Source organism: Balaenoptera borealis (assembly GCF_965194805.1).
Source record: "Balaenoptera borealis genome assembly, chromosome: 15".
NCBI lineage: Eukaryota > Metazoa > Chordata > Mammalia > Artiodactyla > Balaenopteridae > Balaenoptera > Balaenoptera borealis.
In genome coordinates, this window is record NC_138871.1 from 22,759,430 (window position 1) to 22,785,908 (window position 26,479).

Consider the following 26,479-nt stretch of genomic DNA (forward strand, 5'->3'; position numbering starts at 1 on the left):
ACTTTTTCCTGGACTCCCTGCCAGCTAGCCGTGGTACACTAACCCCTTCAGGCTGTGTTCACATTGCCAACCCCAGTCCTCTCCCTGCAATAGGACCAAAGCCCGAGCCTCAGCCCCCAGCCCCTGCCCACCCCAGTGGGTTAGCAGACAAGCCTCTGGGGATGGTGAGTGCTGGTCGGCACCGATCCTCTGTCCAGGAATCTCTCCACTTTGCCCTCCACACCCTTGTTACTGTGCTCTTCTCCACGGCTCTGAAGCTTGACCCTCCACCCCACTGAGTCTCTGCCTGCAAAGAGGCTTCGTAGTGTGTGGAAACCTTTCCTCCTTCACAGCTCCCTCCCACTGGTGCAGGTCCCGTCCTTATTCTTTTGTCTCTGTTTTTTCTTTTTTCTTTTGCCCTGCCCAGGTATGTGGGGAGTTTCTTGCCTTTTGCTAGGTCTGAGGTTTTCTGCCAGCATTCAGTGGGTGTTCTATAGGATCATTTCCACGTGTAGATGTATTTCTGATGTATCTGTAGGGAGGAAGGTGATATCCACGTCTTACTGTTCCACCATCTTCTCCGACTCCACCAAAGCAGTCTTGAGGGAAAAGAACGGAGCTGGAGGAATCAGACTCCCTGACTTCAGACTACACTCTAAAGCTACAGTCATCAAGACAGTGTGGTACTGGCACAAAAACAGAAATATAGATCAATGGAACAAGATAGAAAGCCTAGAGGTAAACCCACACCCCTATGGTCAACTAATCTATGACGAAAGAGGCAAGGATATACAATGGAGAAAAGACAGTCTTTTCAATAAGTGGTGCTGGGAAAACTGGACAGGTACATGTAAAAGAGTGAAATTAGAACACTCCCTAACACCATACACAAAAATAAACTCAAAATGGATTAGAGACCTAAATATAAGACTGGACACTATAAAACTCTTAGAGGAAAACATAGGAAGAACACTCTGATATAAATCACAGGAAGATCTTTTTTGATCCACCTCCTAGAGTAATGGAAATAAAAACAAAAATAAACAAATAGGACCTAATGAAACTTCAAAGCTTTTGCACAGCAAAGGAAACCATAAACAAGATGAAAGGAGAAACTTCAGAATTGGAGAATATATTTGCAAATGAATCAAAAGACAAAGGATTAATCTCCAAAATATATAAACAGCTCATGCAGCTCAATATTAAAAACACAAACAACCAATCCAAAAATGGGCAGAAGACCTAAGTAGACTTTTCTCCAAAGAAGACATACAGCTGGTCGAGAAGCACATGAAAAGCTGCTCAACATGACTAATTATTAGAGAAATGCAAATCAAAACTACAATGAGGTGTCACCTCACACCAGTTAGAATGGGCATCATCAGAAAATCTACTAACAACAAATGCTGGAGAGGGTGTGGAGAAAAGGGAACCCTCTTGCACTGTTGGTGGGAATGTAGATTGATACAGCCACTTTGGAGAATAGTATGGAGGTTCTTTGAAAATCTAAAAATAGAATTACCATATGATCCAGCAATCTCAGTACTGGGCATATACCCAGAGAAAACCATAATTCAAAAAACACATGTACCCCAATGTTCATTGCAGCACTATTTACAATAGCCAGGTCATGGAAGCAAACTAAATGCTCATCGACAGATGACTAGATAAAGAAGATGTAGTACATATATACAATGGCATATTACTCAGCCATAAAAAGGAACAAAATTGGGTCATTTGTTGAGACGTGGATGGATCTAGAGACTGTCATACAGAGTGAAGTAAGTCAGAAAGAGAAAAGCAAATATCATATATTAACGCATATATATGGAACGTAGAAAAATGGTACAGATTAACTGGTTTGCAGGGCAGAAATTGTCAGAGATGTAAAGAACAAATGTATCGACACCAAGGGGGGAAAGTGGTAGGGGGATGGTGGTGGTGGTGTGATGAATTGGGTGATTGGGATTGAAATGCATATACTGATGTGTAAAAAATTGATGACTAACAAGAACCTGCTGTATAAAAAAATAAATAAAATAAAATAAAAATAAAGAAAAAAGCACAAATAGTTAATGAAGCAAATTAAAGGATATATACCCAGAACATACATAGAGTAAAGAGATGAAAAAGCATATCATTAAAATAATTTGTCAATATACAAAAATGTAAATGAAATGGCTATATCCTAGAAAAATACAACTTTTAAATAATTACAATAAAGAACAGAAACTCTGAATAGTTCTAGAGTTAAAAAGACATTAAAATTTCTCACCTAAATAATATCTCAGGCTTTGATAGTGAATTTTACCCTACACAGACAGAGCTAACCACTAATCTAAATGGAACATTTCCAGAGGTTACAAAAAATGGACATCTCCAGCATATTTTGTGAGGCCAGTGTGATATTCAGTCATAACAAGAATAATAAGAAAAAGGAAATTACAATCTAATCTTAATCATGAACATTAATAAAAATTATTTTTAAATGTTATCAAAAGCTATCCATCTCTTTATATATAAGACTAAATATGACCAATTTGGATTTATTCTGGATATTGAAGATTGATCTAAAATTTAAAAATAATGACAAAACGCTTAGTGAATTAGGAAAAGAAGGGAAGTTAGATAAAATGATAGGACTCTTACAAACTCTAAAGAAAATATTATACTTAATGATATGATAAATGCTTTCATTTGGGACTAATAATTACATTACACAGCTTATCTACTACCCCTATGTAGCCAGTCTGTTAAGACAAGAAAAAGAATAAATGGTATAGAAGTGGAAAGGAAGAAACAAAACAGTATTATTCCCACATGATATGACTGATACACAGAAACTTTTTTAAAGTTTAACAATCAGAATAAATAAGTGAATTTAGCAAGGTTGCAATGATGTACAGAAATGATGTAAAGATTATTTAAATTTCTCCATATTTGCAACACACAAAATATAAAATTTTCAAATGATACAACTTAAATTTGTATAAAAAAAATGGATGAAATCTAACAACCCATGTGCACAACTTAATAAAGAGAATCCAATGGACTGCTATAGTTTTACGTAGACAATGGATTATTCTTCAACTGGAAGACTTGCTATGGCAACATATCAATTGGGAATAATTGATTTGTATAATTAATAACATCTCAATCTATCTTCCAAAAGACTTTCTTTTAGAAACTTATATAATGATTCTTAACTTTATATGTGAAGGTAAATGGCCCAGAATAGCCAAGACACTATTAAGAAGAAAGTTAAAATGGGCATCCTCACTATAAGTGATAACAAGACATGTTAAAATGGTGTCTGAATTACAACAGTGTGTTTGGTGCAAAGGCACACAAATAGACTAAATAAAAAACAAGAAACAGACTGACCAATGCCTGTATGGCCAGTAACTTCATTAATTTATTAATCTCGTATCAAGATATCACAACAGAGTAAAGAGAATTGTTGGTCTTTTTAACATTGCATTGAGATAATGCCTATAAATGTGGGGAAAGTATTGACCCCCTCCCAACACAAAAAACAGTTTCAAATAGATTGCATATCCGAGTTTAAGCAGCTATTCTGGATAGCATTTAAAAGATAATACAGGGGAACACATATAATTCCAAAGTTGGAAAGGTCTTACTACATGGAATATTTAAACACTAATTACAAAGAGGTGAACTGATAAATTGAATCACATTAATATTAAGAACTTTTGCTTATTAAAATACTATTCCCCCAAAAGGGAACAGGAATCCACTGCGTGGAAGAAGATATTTTCCACAAGTAAAATGGCTAAAGTTCTGTATCTTGAATATACAACACACTTTGTAATAGATTGAAAACAAAATGGTCACAAAGTTTAAATCTTTATGTGCCCATGACTTTGCAAGGTGGATTTTCAATTATTTCCATCATGAAGAATAGATGTCTTCTTGTTCTTGAATCTGGGATAACCTTGAATGTTGCTTTGCCAATGAAGTATGGCTGAAGCAATGTTGTACCTCATATAAGGTTAGGTTTCAAGAAGTCTTTCATGCTTCTACTCTGGCTCTTGGTCCTGCTGAGCTGACTAGTTTAATAAGCTCAGGCTAGACTGCTAGATGATAAGGAATATGTGGTTTAGTCATCCCCATCATCCAACTTAAGCTAGTCAACACCAGAAACAAAGCTACACTGTTAAATTGCATGAGTGAGTCTAGCTGAGATCAGACCTAATTATTCATTCACAGACTGTAAGCAAAATATTGTTGTTTTAAAACAGTAAACTTCAGATAGATTATTATGTCATAAAATGTAATAGATAATGACTTAAATAGGTACATCATTTGAGACAATATTCAAATGAAAATCTAGAAGAGTTAACAATCATCAAGTGACAAAAACAAGGATAATACCAAGTGTAGACAGGACATGTTGCAATTGGAATTCTTATACATTGCTGATGGGATTACTAATTTATAAAATAAATTAGCGAAGTGGTTGGCATTAGCTATTCAAATAAAAGATTTTCATATGCTATGATTTACTAATTCTAATCCCAGGTAAAATTCAACAGAATGCATGCATGCATGTTTTATCAAAAGACATGCACATACATGTTCATTTTAGCAATAGTTTAATATTTAAAAAACAAGAAACAACCTAAATGTCCATCAACACTATAATGGATACTTACTTGTGGTTTATTCATGTTAATATATTATTATGCAGTAATTGAAATTTACCTACTAAACCTACAAAACATGGATGAAACTCACAAACAGAATTTTGAGCCAAAGAAACCAGAAACAAAAATAATACATACTGTTTAATTCCATTATTGTATGTTTCAATAATTCAGCAAAGATAAACAGTGGTATTTAGAGATTTATGTTTATCTGGTAAAACTCTAAAGGAAAGCAAATGAGTTTTATCATAATAATCAGGTTAATGGTTACCTTTTTAAAATAATTTTTAATTCAAATATATTTGACATATAACATTGTGTAAATTTAAGGTGTACAGCACTGTTGATCTGATACATTTATATATTGCAATATGATTGTCATTGTAGTGTTAACTAGCACCTTTATCACATCAGATAATTATCGTGTCTTTTCTGTGGTGGGAATAATTAAGATCTAGTCTCTCAGTAAGTATGATATTTATAATACATTATTGTTGCCTATAATCACTATATTGTACATTAAATCTTTAGGACTTATTTATTTATAAGTTGTAAGTTTGTATCCTTATACAACATCTCTCCTATCCCCCAATCCCCAGGCCCTAGTAATCCCCATTTTACTCTATGTTTTTATAAGTTTGGCTTTTTTAGAACCCACAAATAAGTGATATCACACAGTATTTGCCTTTTTCTGTCTGACTTATCTCAGGCTAATATGCTCAAGTTCCACACATGTTGTTGAACCTGGCAAGATTTCCTTTCTTCTCATAGATGAATAATATTTTATTACAGATATATATCACATCTTCATTATCCACTCATCTGTTGATAGGCACCTAGGTTGTTTCCATATGTTGACTGTTGTGAATAATGCTGCAATAAACATGGTAGTGCTTATATCTCTTTGATATCCTGTTTTAATTTCCTTTGGGTATATGCCTCAAAGTGGAATTGCTGAATCATGTAGTAGCTCTACTTGAAATTTTTAAGGAAACTCAATACTGTTATCCATAGTGGCTGAACCAATTTACCTTCCCACAAACAGTATACAAATTTCTTTTTTTCCGCCATCCTCACCAACATTTGTTATCTTTCATCTTATTGATGATAACCATTCTAACAGGTGTGAGGTGATCACTTATTGTGGTTTTGATTTGCAGTTTCCTGATGATTAATGATGTTGGGCATCTCTTCATGTACCTATTGGCCATTTGGATGTCTTCTTTGGAAAAAATGTTTATTTAGTTCATATGCCCATTTTTAAATCAGGCTGTTTGTGGTTGTTGTTACTGAGTTGTATGAGATCTTTATATATTTTGCATATTAATCCCCTTATCCAATGTATGGTTTGGAAATATTTTTTTCCCATTCCACAGGTTGCCTTTTTATCTTGTTGATTATTTATTTTGTTGTACAAAGGCTTATCATTTTGACATAGTCCTACTTGTTGATTTTGACTCTTGTTCTTTATGTTTTTGGTGTCATGTGCAAAAAGTCATTGCCAAGAGCAATGTCAAGAAGTTTCTTCCCTGTGTTTTCTTCTAGGAGTTTTATGGTATCTTTGATCCATTTTGAGTTAGTTTTTGTGAATGGTGTAAGATAGGGGTTTAATTTCATTTTTCTGTATGTGTTTACCTTGTTTTCCCAACACCATTTGCTGAAGAGACTATTCTTTCCATATTGGGTGTTCTTGGTTCTCTTGTGAAAAATTAATTGACTATATATGCAGCAGCAGAATCTACATTCTTGTCAGGTACACAGGGAGCATTCTTCAGAATATATCATATGATAAGATAAGAAAAAAAAACAAGTCTTAGAAAATTTAAGATTTAAATTATGCCAAATATCTTTTTTCACCATAATGATATGGAACTAGAAATCAACAACAAGAGGAAGGCTGGGGAATATACAAATATGTGGAAACTAAGCAACACAGTTCTGAATAACAAATGGGTCAAAGAAGAAATCAAAAGGAAAATTAAAAAATATTCTGAAACTAGTGAAAATGAAAGCACAACATACCAAAACCAGCAAAAGCAGTTCTGAGGGAGAAATTTATGGCAATAAATACATGTAACAAAAATTTTAAAGATCTCAAATAAACAACTTAATTTGCACCTCAAAAAACTAGACAAAAGAAAATAAAGTCTAAAGTTAGCAGAAGGAAGGAAATAATAAAGATCAGTGCACAAATAAATTAAATAGAGACTATAAAAACAATAGGAAAGATCAACAAAACTGAGAGTTGTTTTTTTTCAAAAAGGTAAATAAAATTGACAAATTTCAGTTATAGTAATTAAGAAAAATGACAGAAGACTCAAATAAAATCAGAAATGGATGAAGATATTATAAATGATACTACAGAAACACATAGAATCAAAAAAGACTGCAGAGAACAATTATACGCCATACAAATTAGATAACCTAACAAAAATAGAAACTTACAACCTACAAAGTTGCTAACCCTAACCCTAATTATGAAGAAATAACAAATCTAACCAATAACAAGTAAGGAGATTGAATCAGTAATCAAAAACTTCCCAAAAAACCTCCCAGGATCACATGGCTTTGCTGGTGAAGTCTACTAAACATTTAAGACGAATTAATGCCAATCCTTCTCAAACCATTTGGAAAAGTTGAAGGGGCAGGAACAATTGCAAACTTATTCTATGAGGTCAGCATTACCCTAGTAGCAAAGCCAGATAAGAAAATGATAGACCAAGTTCCCCAGTGAATATAGAGGCAAAAGTTCTCAAAAAAATAATAGCAAGGTGAATTCAGAAGCACATTAAAAGTATTATACACCATGAGCAAGTAGAATTTATCCCCAGGATGCAAGGATGGTTCAACATAAGCAACTCAATTATGTACACTACATTAACAGAAGGAAAGATAAAGAAGTTATATTATTATTACATCTCAATAGATGCAGAAAAAAATTTGACAAAAATCAACGTTCTTTCATGATAAATACCCTCAGCAGTTTGGGTATATAAAGAATAAACTCAACATAATAAAGGTCATATAATACAAACCAACAACTAACATTACACTCAATGGGTGAAAAATTGAAAGCTTTTCCTCAAAGATCAGGAACAAGATGAAATGCCCACTCTCATTCAACATAGTACTGGAAGTCCTACCCAGAGCAATTAGGCAAGACAAAAAAATAAAAGCATCAAAATCAGAAAGAAAGAAGTAAAATTGTTTTCATTTGCAGATGATATGATTTTATACATCAAAAATTCCAGACTCAACTAAAAAGCTGTTGGAACTAATAAACAAATTCAGAAAAGTGGCAGGATATGAAATCAACATACAGAAGTCAGTTGCATTTCTATGCACAAACAATGATACATCTGAAAAAGAAATAAGAAAACTATTCCATTCACGATAGCATCGAAACAATAAAATACCAAGGAAAAAATTTAACCAAGGAAATGATAGATCTGTACAATGAAAACTACAAGTCTTTGTTGAAATAAATTGTAGAAGACACAAACAAATGGAAAGATATCTCATGTTCATGAATCAGAATTAATAGTGTTAAAATGTCCACACTACCCAAAGCCATCTACATATTCAGTGAAAGTCCTATCAAAATTCCAATTACATTTTCCACAGAAATCGAAAAAAATCCTAAAATTTGTATAAAACCACAAAAGACCCCCAGTAGCCACAACAATATGAGGAAAAAGAATATCAGGAAGTATCACACTTCCTGATTTCAAACTACACTACAAAGGTATACTAATTAAAACTTATGTTACTGACATAAAAATAGACATGTAGACCAATGGAACAGAATTGAGAGCCCAGAGTTAATGGTTCTCTTTTAGGAGTTATGCAGGGATATAATTTGAATTGAGCATGTAAGGGTTTCTCTGGTATTAACAGATTCTACTTCTGGGTTCAGGTTACAAGAAGTTTATTATGTTATAATCATTGAATATTACAACAGTTTTTTTGTTTTTCAATTTTTATGAGTATGTCTGATTCAACATTTTAAAAGGGTAATTAATGCATTCATTGCATCCTTACAATAGAATACAATTAGTCTAGAAGAAACAAAGTTAAAAAGTCACAACAGAGCTGGTAGAAGTAAAATATTCCAAAATCCCTTCCTTTTGTCTATTTAAGAGGAATGAGAAACAGAAGTAGCTTTTTCAAAATCAAATGTCCATACATGGGAGTCTTTTTCTGGAATCTTTGTTATGTTCCATTCATCTATTTTATCAAACTTGATATCAGTGCCACATTTTCTCATTTATTGTTGCTTTATGATAATTTGTGTAATTACATACTGTTAGTCTTCCAACTTCATTCTACATTTTCAAAGTTGTTTTTGTTAGTCTATATCTTTTGTATGTCCATATAGATATTAGATCTTGTTAATTTCAATTAAAACAAAAGCAAAAACCAAACACCTGCCAAAATTTTGATTAGGATTGCATGGAACTGACAGAAAACTTTGGAGAGAAGAGACATCTTGACAATATTGAATCTTCTGACTCATGAATCCTATACTCCTATCCATTTTGTTAGATATTCTTTAATTTCTTTCATCAGTGTTTCATAGTTTTCACTCTACAGGTCTTCAATATCTTTTGTCAGATTTATCTCTATTTCATATTTTGATGCTATTTTAAATATTATTTTTAATTCCATTTTTTATTGTTAATTGTAGAAGTCAATTCACTTTTGTATGTTGTTCTTCTCAAGAACAAACTTGTGGTGTAATTTTTGGCTCTTTTGCTTTATTATTTTGTTTGTATTTCCATAATGATTTTCTGTGATCTTGTTATTGTCTTTCTTCTATTTATGCAGTGTTTCATTTGTTTTTCTTTTCAAGTTTCTTAAGTGGATGCTGAGCCATTGATTTGAGATCTTTGTTCTTTTTTAATATTAGTGTTCAGTGTTATAAATACCACCTACATACTGCTTTATTGGCATCTCACAAATTTTGATACATCATGTTTTTTTATTTTATTCAGTTGAAAATAACTTCTAATTTCTATCTTTTTTAAAAAGAATCATTGATGAGTTATTTAAAGTGTGTTATTTGGTTTCCAAATATTTGAGGATTTTCCAGGAATTCTTATTTGATTTCTATTTTAACTCCTTTTCTGCCAGAAAGCATAATTTATATAATGTGGATCCATACTGAGAAATGTTTGTTGGTCAAGAATATGGTCTATTTGGGGTAATCTACCAAGTGTTTTTTTTTTTTTTTTTTTTTTTTTAATGTACATTTTCTGGTTGTTAGATAAGGTATAGGATAAACAGCAAAGAGGTCATGTTGGTTGATAGTGTTGTTCAGGTCATTTATATTCTGATTTTTTATCTTCTTATTCTATCAATTATTGAGAGAGAAGTGTAATATAATATAATCTAACTACAACTGTGGATTTTTCTATTTCTCCTTGTAGTTCTGACATTTTGCCTCTTGTACTTAGACTCTTTGGTGCATAAACATTTAAGATTGGTATATTCTCCTGGATTAATATTTTATCATTATAAAATAAACTTCTTTATCTCCAGTAATCTACCTTGCTTTGAAAGTTACTTTGATATTAATGCAGCCAGTCTAACTTTTTAAAATTTGTTTTAGCTTGGTGTCTGTTTACTTAAAGTACGTTTTCATGAGGGAAGCATAGAATGAGATTATGCTTTTTTATTTAGTCTCACAATCTCTGTTTTTTTTTCATGGTATTAGGAACATTTACATTAATTGCTATTATTGATATTGTTAGGTTTATCATAATCATCCATTTGCTGTGAAGTTTTCCCATCTGTACTTTGCTCTCTTCTCCTCTTTATTGTTTTTTTTTTAGAATAATATATTTTTTAGGATTCTATTTCAACTCTCTTATTTGTTATAACTCTTTGTTTTGTTACTTTAGTGAATGATTTGGGGTTCATAGTATACACTTGTAACTTTTTTAAGATTCAACCTTTATGTGATATCATACCACGTCTCATACAGTATAAGAGCATTAAAATAATATACTCTCATTTCTCCTCTCTCATGTTTTGTGCTAATTTGTCATACATTTTACTTTTACATATGTTATAAACTCTATACCGCATTGTCATTAATTATGTTAGGCAATCAATTATCTTTTAGTGATATTTCAATAATAATAAAAGCCTTAGGTATTTACTTATATAACTACCACTTCCAGTACTCTTCATTCATTTGTGTAAGTCAATACTTTATATCTGTTGTAATTTTTCTTTTGTCTTAAAGTCTTCCTTTATCATTTTATGTAATGCAGTTCTGTTGGCTATAAATACTTATCTTCCTGGTGATAATCTTATATTCTTATTCTTGGAACTTATTCAGATATGATATGAAGTTACTTCATAAAAGTTTGATTTGGGAGAATTTGGCTTTTAAGATATGTTAGATCCAGAGTCAGGGTCAGCCTAAGGCTATTATTCCCCACCATTGAGGTACAACTAGTCCTTGCTTTGTACACAAGTCCCTGTGAATCATAACATTTCACATATATGGTGAGAAGAAGTACTATTCTTAGATCTGTATGAGTACTGTGCACAATTATCTCTAATAATGTCTGGCAGTTATTTTCCTAGAATTGAGTAATTTCAGCTAAATATGCAAAGAGCACCATCTATGGATCTCTGAAATTCTCTCTTAGTGGAGCTCTCTTCTGTCTAGAACTCTGTTCTGTGAATTCTAACTACCCAGATCTTCTGGACTTTCAGGTATCTCTTCAGTTCAGGCAGTGCATCAGTCTCCACCTGAGTACCCTATTTCCTAGCCTCTAAACTTTCTCAAGCTGGGTCAAACACAGGCTCACCTTGTTTGTTTTCCAGCTCTTAGGGATAAGTGACCTTCATTGCTTGATGTATTTAAGAGCTATTGTTTAACAACTTTTGCTTTGTTTTACTTATTTCAGGAAGTAGGGTAAATCTATACCTGTTATTCTATCTCAACAGAGTTATAATTGCCTGGGGATTGTTACTGCCTGACGGAAGTAGTTAAAATGATGGTTGAATGGTTTGAAAAGGAAAGTCATGGGCTTCCCTGGTGGCGCAGTGGTTGAGAATCTGCCTGCTAATGCAGGGGACACGGGTTCGAGCCCTGGTCTGGGAAGATCCCACATGCCACGGAGCAGCTGGACCCGTGAGTCACAACTACTGAGCCTGCGTGTCTGGAGCCTGTGCCCCGCAACGGGAGGGGCCGCGATAGTGAAAAGGCCCACGCACCGCAATGAAGAGCGGTCCCTGCACCGCGATGAAGAGTGGCCCCCGCTTGCCGCAACTAGAGAAAGCCCTCGCACGAACCGAAGACCCAAACACAGCCAAAAATAAATAAATAAATAAATAAATAATAAAGTAGCTATAAAAAAAAAAAAAATCATCCCCTCGAAAAATAGTCTTTAAAAAAAAAAAAAGAAAGAAAAGGGAAGTCATGTAGTTAAACTAAGGTTTACTTATTTTTCTAAAAATTTCCTTTTGTAGTAGATAAATATTAACCTGTAATTTAAAAGTAGCCTTATGGATCTGAATGATTATTTCCAAATTATCTAAAAAACTAGATTTCTGATGCTTTCACCATCTTTACGAACTATTTACATAATGCTAAATCAGCATGTGATGATTAAAATCACCAGCAAACCAATTCAGTATATACTAAATTTATAGAGATTAAATTTGTAGATTGCTGGATTTTCTCCAAATTGATTCCTGAAATCTATACCATGTTAATTTGTCAATGATTCATAGATTTGAAGATTTTTAAGGCCTGTGCTTTTAGCTTCAAGTCAAAACAAATACTTTACATTCACACAGCACAGCCATCTTGATGACTGAAGAGAACTTGACACTCCATGCATGTATGTTTTTCCACTTTTAGTATTTGATAATTTCTTATATTTCATATGGTATTTACAATACAGATAAGTCTTCTTTAATGAATATTTAATGGCTATCTGAATTTTTTGAAAATCTCAAACATCACTGTAGGAGCCTATTACACAGTACATAGAATAACTCCAAATGCGTAAGACAGATGGAAAAAAATATGTTTTCAATGTCCTCCAGTAAATGTTCTTACCATGGAGTTATAGCTGATGTGATCATCCAACATAAGCAAGAATTCCAAAAAGAAGTTAAACATAGCAGTAAAAATCACCCACCAATAAAGACAACTTTGAAGTTTAAAAAAAAAAAAGAAGGGTTAAAATTTTACCAAAGTATGTGACTTAAATGGACACCATGAATAGCAAAAACATATAATCAAAAGGAAAATATGTTGATAAACATTGTAAAGATTGCTAGTGCCATACTTATGATGTATTTAGATAACAGAGAGTGAATAATTGAAAGAGTATGTTGCCACTAGCTTTTTTGTCATAGTGGAGATTTTAGTCTGAGAGGTTTTAAAAAGGACCTAAATTTGATTTTAATTATAATTAAAAGCAGATGTTAATTTTCCTATAATATCTTATTTTTTGTCATCTGTGAATTGGATATTTATATTACCTTTGTGTATAAAGGGAATTGTTACTGAATATTAAAATACCTTGTGTACCTAGAGGAGTTTTGTTGCTGTTGTTGTTAAGTGCAGAGAAATTTATAGGACAGAAATAATATCTCAATTTGAAATCGGAGAGAAAATTTAACTTATAAAAATGGGTAAATGAGCTTAAGTTATGCTTAAGTCAGGGATCTTCATTATTCTTATCCTAGTCAATGTTAATATGAATGACAAATCATAGGTTCTCAATAAAAATTTAACCTAATTGAAATTGAATCACTTTGAGGACACCAGAACAACTTGAGCAAACAAGAAAGTACACAAACAAACTGGACAAGAAAATCAAGTTCCTCCAAAATTGTCTCTATTTCTTTGCAAGCACACACACACACACACACACACACACACACACACACACACACAACATTTCTTAACCTGTTTAAAATTTGTGTTTCTTTAAAATTCATCACTTCAGCAACCATCTCTAGAGTAGCATAATAGTTTTTTTTTTAAGTAGTTAAACAAGGGGACCATTAGACTAGGGTGACTCTAATGCCTTTGTAGCCCAAAACCTAAGCCATAGTCAATGTATTTCAGTCAGAGACAAAGAAATTTAAGAACAACCAATCACAAAGAGGCAACTAGGCTTTCCCAAATCAGGCACCCACTTAAGTTATAGTCAATTATATACTTGAAAGCTGCTCAGAGAGTAGATCTTAAATGTTCTCACCACAAAATATAAATAGTAATAATGTGGCTGTGATGTTAGATAATGCTACGGTGGTAATCATTTTGCAATACATGTGAATCAAATCAAAACATTATACACCTCAAACTTACACAATTTTATATGTCAATTATATCTCAACAGAGCTGGAAAAAAAATTACGGAACCTAAACTTGAACACACACACACACACACACACACACACACGCAATTTCCTTGCTTTGTTTCTGTATCTTCTCTGTAAAAGCGTCTTTTCTGGCTCCTGTCCTGGTGTACTCCTAATAACTATTGATTTAGCATTGCCTGATTCAAATTGGTGTATGCTCAAATAAACTCTTGGCAGTTTTAACGTGCCTCAGTTTATCTTTTTACACCTTCTACGGCACTGGATTTTCTTGCTATAGAAGTGTTTCTTAGAACAGGCTCTCTGTGCATGTTCTTTTACATCAACCTGCAATGTGAACTGGCATCATCATGATGTTCACAAATGCAAACATCCATGAGGATGTCACACTGTTAAAAATTCTACATCTTATTAATTTGGAGAAAAATTATTATAGGAGAACAAGACCTGGCATTGTCAGAGGTTAAGTTGCTATGACTCTTTAATAACCTTGAAATTGAACACATTATAACTCTATAAGGCTGCCCGAGCTCTTTCACACATTTTTGGTTTTGAAATTGAACATAATAAATAGAAAAAACGTTTTAAAAGTAATTTAATTTAAATAACGTGCCAACATGAGTTTTAACTGTGCAATGTGCTTACTCTCATAACTACTTTAGACAGTTCTAACATAAACCGATTTTAAATAGAATCTTACTCTAAATTTAACTGCAACTTGACAATTATTTGTGTAACATAAATTAGCAAGTATTCTCATTTATCTTCATCACTTATCTTTTATTTTTTGTTATGTGCAGTTTCATTGGGAGGCACTGCTCTATATATAGTGGATGAACAGACATGGATTCCTCAGTCACTGAATGTTGACTAAGGGTGGATGTCGGTTTATAATCTTTACATGTATTTCTTTATTTAATTTTCAACCTGATGATATATGATTAATTATTAGTTTCTCTAAGAAAAGATCCCAAGGTTAAACAATTTGTCCAAGATCACACAGACAGGTAATGGAAGACCCAAGAGTTGAGGCCAGAATATCTTTTGAAATGTTGCAAATAAATAGATTAACAACATATGAAAAGTTCATGAACTAAACTTACAAGTCAAAATATAGTTATACAATATATATTTGATAGCTTTTACCTATGACATAGCCAGAAGTTCTCTGCAGGGTGAAAAAAGTGTTTCATGCTACCCTCATCTCATTCAGAAGAACTGTAAATTCTGCTTACAGTTCTGTTTTTATAACATTAATGACACGTGTGATCCTGTGGCACTAAAATAATAATAAACATTATTATACACTGAAAATAAAAAATGGTTATAAACTGTAATAAGTGTTAAAAATGAAAGAACAGGGTGTTATGATTATAGAACAAAATAAGACCAACTAATCTTTCAGTGGACAATGTCAGTAGAATTGCAATGTGATATATAAGTAAAGTTTAGTTTGCCCCAGGGATGAAGGCAAGTATTCCAGTAAAAGCGACTACACGAGCAAGCCTCTGTGAAGGACGGAACATTGTTTGCCCCAGGAACTGAGAGAGGATTGAGGTAGCTGAAGAACACTGAGGAAATGGAAAATGAGTTTGAAATGCATATTGATAGTAAGAAGGGATCACCTTCAACCAATCATTTTTGGCCATTAATTTAGCTATGATCCAAAATGCAGTGGAATATGATTGCAAAGTTTGAAGCTGTGTGACATGATGAACTATAGTCCATAAAAGATTATCCTGTCTTCTATGTAGGGAATAAATTGGGGAGACCCAAAGCAGGAATCACAAGCCCAATTGGCTAGCAGAATTTTAAATTAAAGATCACATGGCCCTGCATTAAATGGTTCAGGTAGATGAAGAGAGAGGCAGGATGCAGGATGTACTTTGGATATGAATTTTGATCTAGGAGGATGAAGGAACATGATATGTCAAGATTTCTATTATTGTTCCCAAGTGTAAGGAGTAACGTTTACTGTACAAGGGTAACACTAGAGAAGTGAGATTTTTGCGATGAAAGAATAAAAATTAATTTTCTACTTTCTAAGTTTGAAAAGAATGTGAAACATACATAGAGAGCTGTCGATAAGGTAGTTGAATACATGTTTAGAAGAGGTCTGGTCTTGTTATGAAAGTTTGAGAAATGTCTGCATTTGGTTATATCTTTTAAAGATTTCAGAATGAATGAGATTGTATACAGAGGGAGTGGAGAGGAGCAAGGCACAGGGGAAAATCTCTGGAATATTAACTTAGTTGTCAAGTAGAGATTGATAAAATGTAGCCAAAAATGTAAGGATTTGGAAAGTATTAACCTGGACCAAATACTATTAAGAGATCACTCATGTCCTTTAGATTTAACAAAAGTAGCTCACAGTGAGTTACTTTGAAGATATTTGTGTAGTGTTGGGAGAGAATCACGCCACAGTGAGTCAAAGAGCACATTCTTTGGTGGAGAAATACTGAAAGACAGAAGTAAGGTAACTAAACTTTACTAAGAACCTTGTCTGTTCAGAGGTGGTAAAAGATAGGGAAACATCTGAGGTAGCTTGCAAGGTTAACAGGTGGAATTTTTTGTTTGGGTTTTTGAGCATTATTTGTTTTTAATTTGTATTTCTTACTTTGAACACACAGTTGATAAGAGGCAAATAAAGCTTATATCTAAGTACTTACCACTGGAAAAAAAAAAGGAGTGTTAAAATTTGCATCAAATCACTGATTTAAAAAAAAAAAAGATAATGCTAAGACTCCACTCCACCTCATATTTTCCCTACCTTATCTCCAAAAGGCAACACTTAACATAATGTAAGAATGAGTCATTCCAATGTAAGTTTTGTATTTTCACTTTATATAAATAAATAAATATAGAATTTAGTTGTATGTTTTAACATTTGTATAATTGTTCTTTCTCATAGTGTTTCATACTTTGGCAAATAACTTTTTAAACTTGTTCTTATGTTTTGATATTTATCCAGGGATACAAATAGATAGAGCTCATTTTGTTTACTATTTATTATTCTGTTGTTAGAATAAACTAAAATATAATTCATTTATTCACCCGTGAGGGACATTTAAGATTCCCATGTATTTAGTTCCTACAAACAGAGATATAGTAACATTCTTATATGTCTCTTTTTGAAAGTTTAAGAGATTCTCTAGGGTAGACACGTAAAAGTACAATTGATGGGTTGTAGGTTACATGCCTTGTCTTCCTTGCTTGGAAATTTTATTTTGCCTTATAATTACCAATTTTACTATTTCCAAAATATATATTTTCTAAACTTTAGACATTGATTTTCTTGTAAACTTGTTCATCAGGAAATGATAATTTACTGTTCCATTACACTCTTTACTGATTAGTAGAAGGGTTGAGCATTTATTTATTTGATTATTGTTCTTTTGGTTTCTTCCTCCTTGAACTGCCCGTTCTTATACCTTTTATCCATTGTGGCTTTCCTTCTTGAGTTGCAGGTGATCTGAGATGTGAACAATAGGGGATCCTGGGCACAGGGTATATGTAAGGAAATACTTGTCATTATTTTGAGACCCCTCTGTACATCTATAATCTGTCAAAAGCAGAGAAAGTTCATAAAATGTTAGTTTTACTTCTCTTTCTCCATTTTGCCAAAGAGCTTCAGCTAAGTTTCTGTATGCTTTGCTGTATAAATTAGTCTTGCTAAATATATCTGGTCTCTTTCTACCAATCTGAAGCTCTGCTATGATGTTCCAAAAATCTTAATATAAAGAAACAAGAGTGTAATGTAAGAATGTTGGTGTTTATTTAAAGAAAATGACTACAATTTTGCTTTTTTACTCCTTTTTAAAATTTTAAAAAAATTTCACTTAAGAAAATATATGCTTCAGAAACAGTCTTTCTCATGTGTAGTGAAAAGAAGCAACACTCAAAAAGGACAAGCACTTTAACTCTAACACCCAATATTCACCCCTACCTGAAGCTCAAATAGGAGGACTAAAGCCAGCAGGCTGTTGTGAATTCTGTTCCAGTTTTTGTTGTTTAGAAACTACACTGCTAAGTATGTTTATGAGCCTGGAAGACTCTTTAAAAAAATAGCAAAAATAATACAATGAAAATGATAATCAGAGTAACAACAAAGCTGTCTTCCAAAGAGAATTTTTGCATACTCTGACTTCTCTTCTAGAAAAATCAAGATAAGGAAATATATTTTTCCATTGATAAAAACTATAAAATTTTAGTCTATGAAGTATTCAGTTCAATCAGTGAAGCATGCACCTCAATCAAATACAGTGAATTGGGAAAAACACACAATTAAATTGTATCTGTGAAGTTTGTTTCTTGAGTTGTAGAGCAATCTAAAATTATGAGTAAATCAGGCATCTAGGAAATTATGCAACATTTTAATCAATTATGCCCTGAAAGGTCTTGGCAAGAGAGTAGTTAAATCAGTAAAATCTGCAACTAATTCATAGGATGGTGCATACTGATCAATGCATTATGGTACTCTATCACCAATGGGTAAATGCACATTGAAATTCATCATATTTATTTCCAACTTTGTACCTATTCAACATCCTAACCTAACAACCATGCCTATAAAGATCATACTACATATATACTTCCTCCCCACGTACAAACCTGATACATCTCAAAGTTCATCATTAATTATATCTGGGACCCAGATAACACAGGAGCAGTTATTCAAGTAGATACTAAGTGTGAACATAGCCTTGAATTCTGCAAACAGTCTATAAGTCAGAAGAAAAGTAAACTCATTCTTCACTTTGTACGTGTGTCAACCCCACACAGTTTCCAGATTCTATTCTTTAGCTAGATCTACAAATTTCACTATGACCCCACCAATTTGCAGAGAATAGATTCAATGTTGTTGTGTAATTTTTTTTTTTTTTTAATTTGGAAAAGAGGAAGATCATCATTGTTTTAGATGAAGCACTTAGGGGACAATACTAGCTTTCTTCAGTTTGTAATGTAAAGTCAATCTTTTCATCTAACTGGAGTCCTTATAACAGAAAAATTACAAATGTGAGGAGGGAAGTACTACTCTTTTTTCACTCTTGTCTCTTTTTGTTCCTCCATCTTGGTTAACTTTTAAAATTAGTGTTCTTCTATTTCCAATTCTCCATATTTCTAACTTAGATGATAAACATAGATCACTCTCCCATACTTATGATTCATCACACAAGTACATAACTCATAAATATATACACCCACATGCATGAACACACACTTGTCGTGGTGGATCAACTTCCAAAAATGTCAACAAGCTGATTGGAGCTATGAATCACGGTGTATGTAAAGGGCCTTTAATATTAATATAACATGCACTGTAGGTTGTAATTAGGTGCCAAGTCACCCTCAGCCTCTTATTCAAAAAGTGTAAAAACAAGATAGATGTATAAAAGAAGAAGTAAAAGTACAATGATATAATAAGAGCAAAGTGTGGGAATGGGGGGTGTGTGGTGGGGATGAATAAACAAAAATATGTACAATCACATCTAAGCACTGTATACATGTTGACCCAAACCGTTATGGACTTTTGAATATATCCTTAAGTCTTCCTTCCTAAATGTTATGGTAATGAAACTTTCCAGGAATTAATTGCCAAATTAAGTTGAGCTTTATAGGATGACCTCATTCCCTGCAGCAAGCTATTGCTCCAGAAGTATGCCAAAATGAGGAATGTCTTACTTGTAAATATTGAAGGCAAAATGTAATGGTGTAGTTGGTGAAAAAGCAATGCAATGACCTTCCTGGCTTTTCTGGACATAAATAACTCCTTTATCTAATATAGAGTCATAAAAATTTTAGGAATCTTAAAACAGGGATAGTTTATGTACGAGAAAGGGTGCCTACTGTTATTTACACTGTGTGTCAGGTCCTGTGGATTTAACATGGGTGATCCAATATAGCATAGTCCATCAGAAAAAGTCTATCTCCAAGAAAAGAACGGTATATGAGGTACAGAGTATGATTGGGTACTTAGAAGCTAATTGTTTTCTTGAGCTGAAAGATTTGAGAGAATTTTAGTGTAGATCATGAAACATAGTTTGAGCACACTAATGAGGGATCTAATTTATTTCAAGCAAAGTGAATAACATTTGCAAAGACACAAATTATGAACTTGTGTGATATGTTGAAGGAACAGAGGTTTGATTAATATGGCTGGACATTGATTATAACTAGAAATGCTCTATGGAAGCTGATCATGAAAAGCTCCATATGTTATATTTGAAGGCCCTAAAATTGGGAGGAAAATATGCATTTAAGATTCTGAGAAAAAAAAGGGGGCAGTGCCTGGGATACTGTGCCTTCAGGCATCAATGTTCACCTATAACCGCTCTGGTATATAAGGTAATTTCTTCCATTAGATGTTTATTTTTTATTGTTAGGTAGGTTTTTTATCATAAATGGGTATCTACAATTACCAAACTTGTGTTATCTATCTAAACACTATTTGTTTATTTTTTTCTCCTTTACCTGTGTAAGGTAATGATTATAATTCCTAATGTTAAATGATCCTTTCATTTCTAGAAGAAACCTTAATTGATCATGATATTTTCCTCTTCTACTCACCTAAACTCAATATGTTAATTCTTTGTTTTGGATGCTTACACCTATTGAGTGACACACACTTCTATTTTTCACCTAATATTCATTTTTCTCATTATTCTGTTTAGCATTTTACTTGAGGACATGGCACATGGCTGCAGACTGCATTTCTCAGCTTTCTATGTAAGTAATAAGGTCATGTGACTAGGTTTTAGACAATGTTAGATTAAGAGAAGAGGTATGCAGAACTTGCAAGTAATGTAACTTAAAGGAAGCAGCTAACTCTCCATGATTTTATTTTTAATTCTCCTAGTTTGAAACTTGAATATGGTGGATGTGACTACTCATTATTGACCATAGGTTCAACAAAACTTAGGGGATGAAAGAGTAAGAAAAAAGGAACCTGAGCCTCTGGATGACCTAGTGAATCAAAATCATACTATTCACTTCCACAGTCTACATACTGAAATTTTTATGTAAGAGGGAAGGAAAAATTAAAAGAGCTATTTCCCTCTGTCTCTCTTTTATAGTAATTTATATGCCACACAAATTATCTGTCTCTTAAGTTTGATAGAATTAATCTATTAAATCATCTAGACTAACATAGAAACAGATGTCCATTCACTTCTCTGAAAAATAATTTTATTAAAAGTTGAATTGCTAAAAATAATATTTATAATACATGTGAATGTCATACTAAATAACAGTAATTACAAATCTAGGGTTTAATCCTCGAAGTCCATTATGCCATATTCTCTCCACTCATATCTCCTCTTTGGATACACATATACAAAAGTTTCCAAAGAGTGTATATTAGTAAAAGTGACATTCCTGAGTCATGGAAAATGCACAAATTTTGCTTTATTAAATAATGTCAAATTATTTTCCAAACTGTTATGGAGCAATCTACAGTTCCAGCAGTCATAGTGTATACATAGTGTAGACCAGTGCTTGACATTCATTGCCAAACTTTTTAATATTTGTCAGTCCAGTGAGTACAAATAGTATCCTTGTCTTTCTTTCTCTCTTTCTCCCATTCTTTCTTTCTTTCTTTTTCTTTCTTTCTTTCTTTCTTTCTTTCTTTCTTTCTTTCTTTCTTTCTTTCTTTTCTTTTCTTTCTATTATTTGTATTTCTTTACATGCTAATAAAGGTTAATTCATTTTAATACATTTATTGTCATTTCATGTGTCTTTCTGTAAAGCACACATTCAAACCTTTTGCCTTGTTTTTAAGCATTTAAAAATTGTATGGACATATATCTTTATCATGTTTATGCATTGCTAAGTATTCTCAGTTTGTAAATTTCTTTTTTTACTTCCTCTAATATCTAAAGCCTTAATTTTAATGTAGTTGGATTTACCAGTCATCTCCTATATGGTCTGGATTTATGGCTTAGTGGAAAAATTCAGGCCCTCCTTCTTTTTGAGGACTGAAGCAGTTTTCCTCCAGCTTCTGAAAATGTTGGCAGGTGACATGTGAAACAGCTGACTCTCACTGCTCACCCCCCCCACACACACATATATTGCCTGAGTTTTTTGTTGGCTGAAGAATGCCACCTTCGCAAAGATTTCTTCTCTTCCCCAGAGGGGTATTGTGTACAATGACTGGTCAATGTGGAAGTAGAGATGTGTGACCTCTTGTCCCACATTAGGAAAATATGATATGGTAGGACCATCCCAGTCCCAAAATTCCACATTGACCACAATGACCATGCTAACCATTTGCAGCCAATGTAACAAGCAGGAGGTCCCAGTGGCACTGCAGTAAACGGGCATTAGTAGCTTGGACAGTGAACAAACCTAAGCAGCTCATCCAGTGATAGGATTTTGGCTTTGCTTGGCTTCCCTTTGTGCCTACAATCCCCAGATTTCAAATATTTTTTTTTTTTCTATTTAAGTTACTTATGGTAATACATATATCCTAAGAATATATAAATATAGTTTTTGTTTTTAGTTTGCTTAAATTAACCTGAACTGGATTTTGGGTTTTGCTCATAAGAAAATTACTTGGCCATATCTGGAATAAAGTTCACATTGAAGGCAAGGCTTTTGGAGATACAAGCAATTGAACTAAATAGCATTAAAAAAAAACCAAGCCAAAACAAAACAAAACAAAATTCAACCACTCTAACATTGGGCTAGAGTAATTTCGTTACTCCTTATACAAATATCAGATTCCAAAGAAATATTTTAGTGGTTGCTCACAACACAAGAAATTTAAAATACCAGTAATTATGTTACAAATTAAGAGATAAAAGGCCAAAATTTGCAAAACAGGATGCTGTAAATAATTTGTTACAGCTACCCAGCAGTGTTACACAAAAGGATACAGAAGACATTCTTAGCAATTTCCTGAGAAACACATTATAGAGCTCTACAACTCTTAACAGCATTTCAATGACTGTTCTCTGCAGTGGATAATCAACATAGTGTCCTTGATTTCAAGGAGGACAGAAAGATTCAAGATAGAGAGCAATGAGTGGCATTTAAATGACAAAGACTAAGTTAGGTTGACATAATCATTGGAATGGCTCAGTCTATAGACTTTTTTTCAGCAATGGCTAATATCAAGTGAAGATATTGGATCAGTCTATGAAGGTAATTTTATAAGAGATATAAAAACTATTACATCAGTTAAACAGATGCTTGACTTGAACCCCAACAGTAAGTGTTGGCTTTGGGATACAATTTGTATTACAAATGTAGGTAAAAGTTGTAAGGTAATCTTAAGCCTCTGTGAGGACTCTCTAAAGGATCCCTAGTTCTTTTATTTCTCAGAAGCCTTTCTATCAATAAATAACAGTACCACATCCTGGTCCCACCAGGACAGTCTTCATCCCAAATGGAGGAATCAGACAAGGGTTCATTATAATATTCTTTCACAAAAGGGAACATTGGGGTGGCAGACAGGAGGAATGTATTCCATTATCAAGTGTTTAGTAGGTTTCTAACACTGTCAGTCTGCTAAATTGCTTTGGTCTTGTCACATGCTTTGGATGACCCTACACGACAGATCTCTCACTTGTTACAGAGGGGAAATTAAGAGTGTGGTCACAGTGTACTTTTCCTTCATTACAAATGCTTGCACTGATCTGATTTGTACAGGTTTCTATTTTCTGTTTCTGTTCAGAATAAACTTTGCATCAATCCTCTATCTGATGTCGCTCAACTGAACTAGTTTTCCTAACTCAAAGCTGAAATGAGATTTCTTTCTTTCTAACAAATAGTCTTGTTCTTGATTCTTTACTTCTGAAACTAAGTTTCAAAATAATTTCTTTTAGCTGTACTAACCCAGAACGATCTCAACCCATTTCTTTTTGTCAAGCAATACTGTTGTTTTATTATTCATCCTGTTTCAGGAAAGTTAGGCTTTTTAGATAGTATCAACTCTCCATCTGCTCCCCCTCTCCCCCATATTCTGATGCTTGGTTTTCTCATCTGTAAAAGAATTTCATATACTCTTCTTATTTTACAGTATAGTTGGGGACTGAATATATATATTATCTGTGAAAGAGATTTTTATCCCTTAAAACACAAAAAAATGGAAGTAGTTTATATTAATACTCATGAACTATGTTGTACAACTTTAGAGTAATGTGATCTTTTAAATATATAAAGGTATTTCTTGAATTTTTTCTTGTTATCTCATTCCTAGATACCACTCTGTCATTGATTTAGCTTTTCTATACCTCTGTTTCACAAGGAAATAAAGGAAAAACACACTGACCTGGACTAAAAGTGAGACAGGCTGGGGCCTGGGGCCTTTGCTGCAATGCTTGCACCTGGACAAACCTCTCTTCAAGCAACAAAATACAAAGAAAGTATAAGTAACTAAAAATAATGGCATATATGTGCAGTTGGGGCAAATTATGGACAAAAAGATACAAAGGACCAAAAAACTCAACTGCCACTTCTGAAGAGCCAGGAGCAAAAACAGGGTGTTAGGAGCAAAAGCAGGGTACTGCGCATGCCCCCTGCACTCAACACCATCAGAGGGGTGGGAAAAACACCTAACCTATCCCACTGGCTTCACCCTTGGACACACCCCTACCCTCACCCCATATAAGGAACAAGCTCACACCCTCTCAGGGAGTAAGCAAACAAGGGAAACTGTTACTTGTTCTTGCTCCCCCCGGCTGCAGCAGGAGCCCCAATAAAGCCTTGTCTGGATTTCGTCTGGCCTCTAGTCAATTTCTATTGATTGGGGAAGGCCAAGAAACCTGGTCAGTATCAAAAAAAGTGGTGATGAAATTAATATGTAAACAGACCCCAGGCTCAAAATCAGTGGAACAAATTATTTCTATTCTTGAACACTTTCATTAGACTATCTTCCCACATTATTTCCTCCCAATTCTTCTTCATACATCATAGGAGTCAATTGCCTCCAGTCAAACTGAATTGTTCATATGCTACAGATATAGCCTAGTCTTCCCAATCTCAGCAAATTTGCTCAACATAACTTGCACCAGGTTAGTTATCATGACATTCCCCAAGGCCATCACCACTGTCATGCTTGTTACTGATCTACTTTGCCAAATGTGATCTCTTTCTCCCCATGTCTCTAGGACTTTAATTTTTCTTAAGACACTGCCCACACTCTGCCTTATATTAGGACTCTAGTTTCATCTCTGGTTTTATGTTCTCCCAACATTCTGATAAGTTGTCTGATGGCAGGGTCTACACTTCCATGTTTCTACATCCTCTACAAAGCTTATGGTTCCCACAGCAGTAACAATTAACACTTTGAACTGAATAAAATTGAGAAACGATTTAGAGTAATATACTATAATGAACCTTTTGGAAAGGTTCATTTCTAAATGAACAGCCTAGAAAGGCTGTTAAAATGTTTATAACTCAGCCAAGAAAACTCTTAAGCCTAAATTATCAGTGAGATTGATTGTATTAGAGGTAGAGAAAACTTCTGACTGAGAAATTTTCCTCTCCTGAGAGAAGAGTCAGGAGTTTTTGCCACTAAGCTATGGCCAATCAGAAATTTAGGTGGCAAGAACCTTCCACTATATGTTTATGTCCTTGTACTCTCTGTGGACATGCTACACTGCCTCCATCCTTCCAGACAGCCATGATTTAACCAACTGTAAGTCTTTAAATAGAAAGGTTTGTGACTTTTTTCCCACTAGAATGTTTTTACTTTCTCTGGGAAGTTAAAACAACATAGGTAAGAGTTATAACTATACTTTTGGGTGGGTGTTATAGAGGGCATTTCTCAAATAATGATGAGGCAGGAAGTACAATTTTACTTTCTAGAGGAAAGCTGCAAATAAATTTTCAGAATCTCCTCAAACATTGTTTTTTCCCTGGTACCTTAAGATATCTTTCCAACTTAATTGCATCTTTGCATTTGTTTTCAAATGTTAGCATTGTCATGTGTCCTAAAAATTACTACCTTTTCTTTAACCTTTTAAAATATTTATTGAAATAGTTGATTTACAATGTTGTGTTAGTTTCAGATGTACAGCAAAGTGATTCAGTTATACATATACATACATACAAATATATTCTTTTTTTACATTCTCTTCCATTATAGGTTATCACAAGATATTAAGTATGGTTCCCTGCGCTATACAGCAGGTCTTTGTTGGTTATCAATTTTATATATAGTAGTGTGTATAGTTTAATCCCAAACTCCTAATTTATCCCTCCTTCCGTTTCCCCTTTGGTAACCATAAGTTTCTTATCTATGTCTGTGAATCTATTTCTGTTTTGTAAATAAGTTTATTTGTATCATTTTTAGATTTCACGTATAAGTGATATCATATGATATTTGTTGTTCTCTGTCTCACTTACTTCACTTAGTATGATAATCTCTAGGTCCATCCCTGTTGCTGTAAATGGCATGATTTCATTCTTTTTTATGGCTGAGTAATATTTCATTGTGTATATATACTAAGTCTTGAATACTACTTTCATGGAAA

General features: G+C 33.4%; 1 long non-coding RNA gene across 1 annotated transcript in view; it reads left to right on the forward strand.

Moving 5' to 3' along the window:
- Positions 1–22,663, forward strand: part of LOC309611962 — a 41,820-nt gene extending 19,157 nt beyond the window's left edge. The window contains exon 2 of the long non-coding RNA XR_014234861.1: positions 1–22,663. This is a non-coding gene — a long non-coding RNA (uncharacterized lncRNA).
- Positions 22,664–26,479: the final 3,816 nt, after the last annotated feature.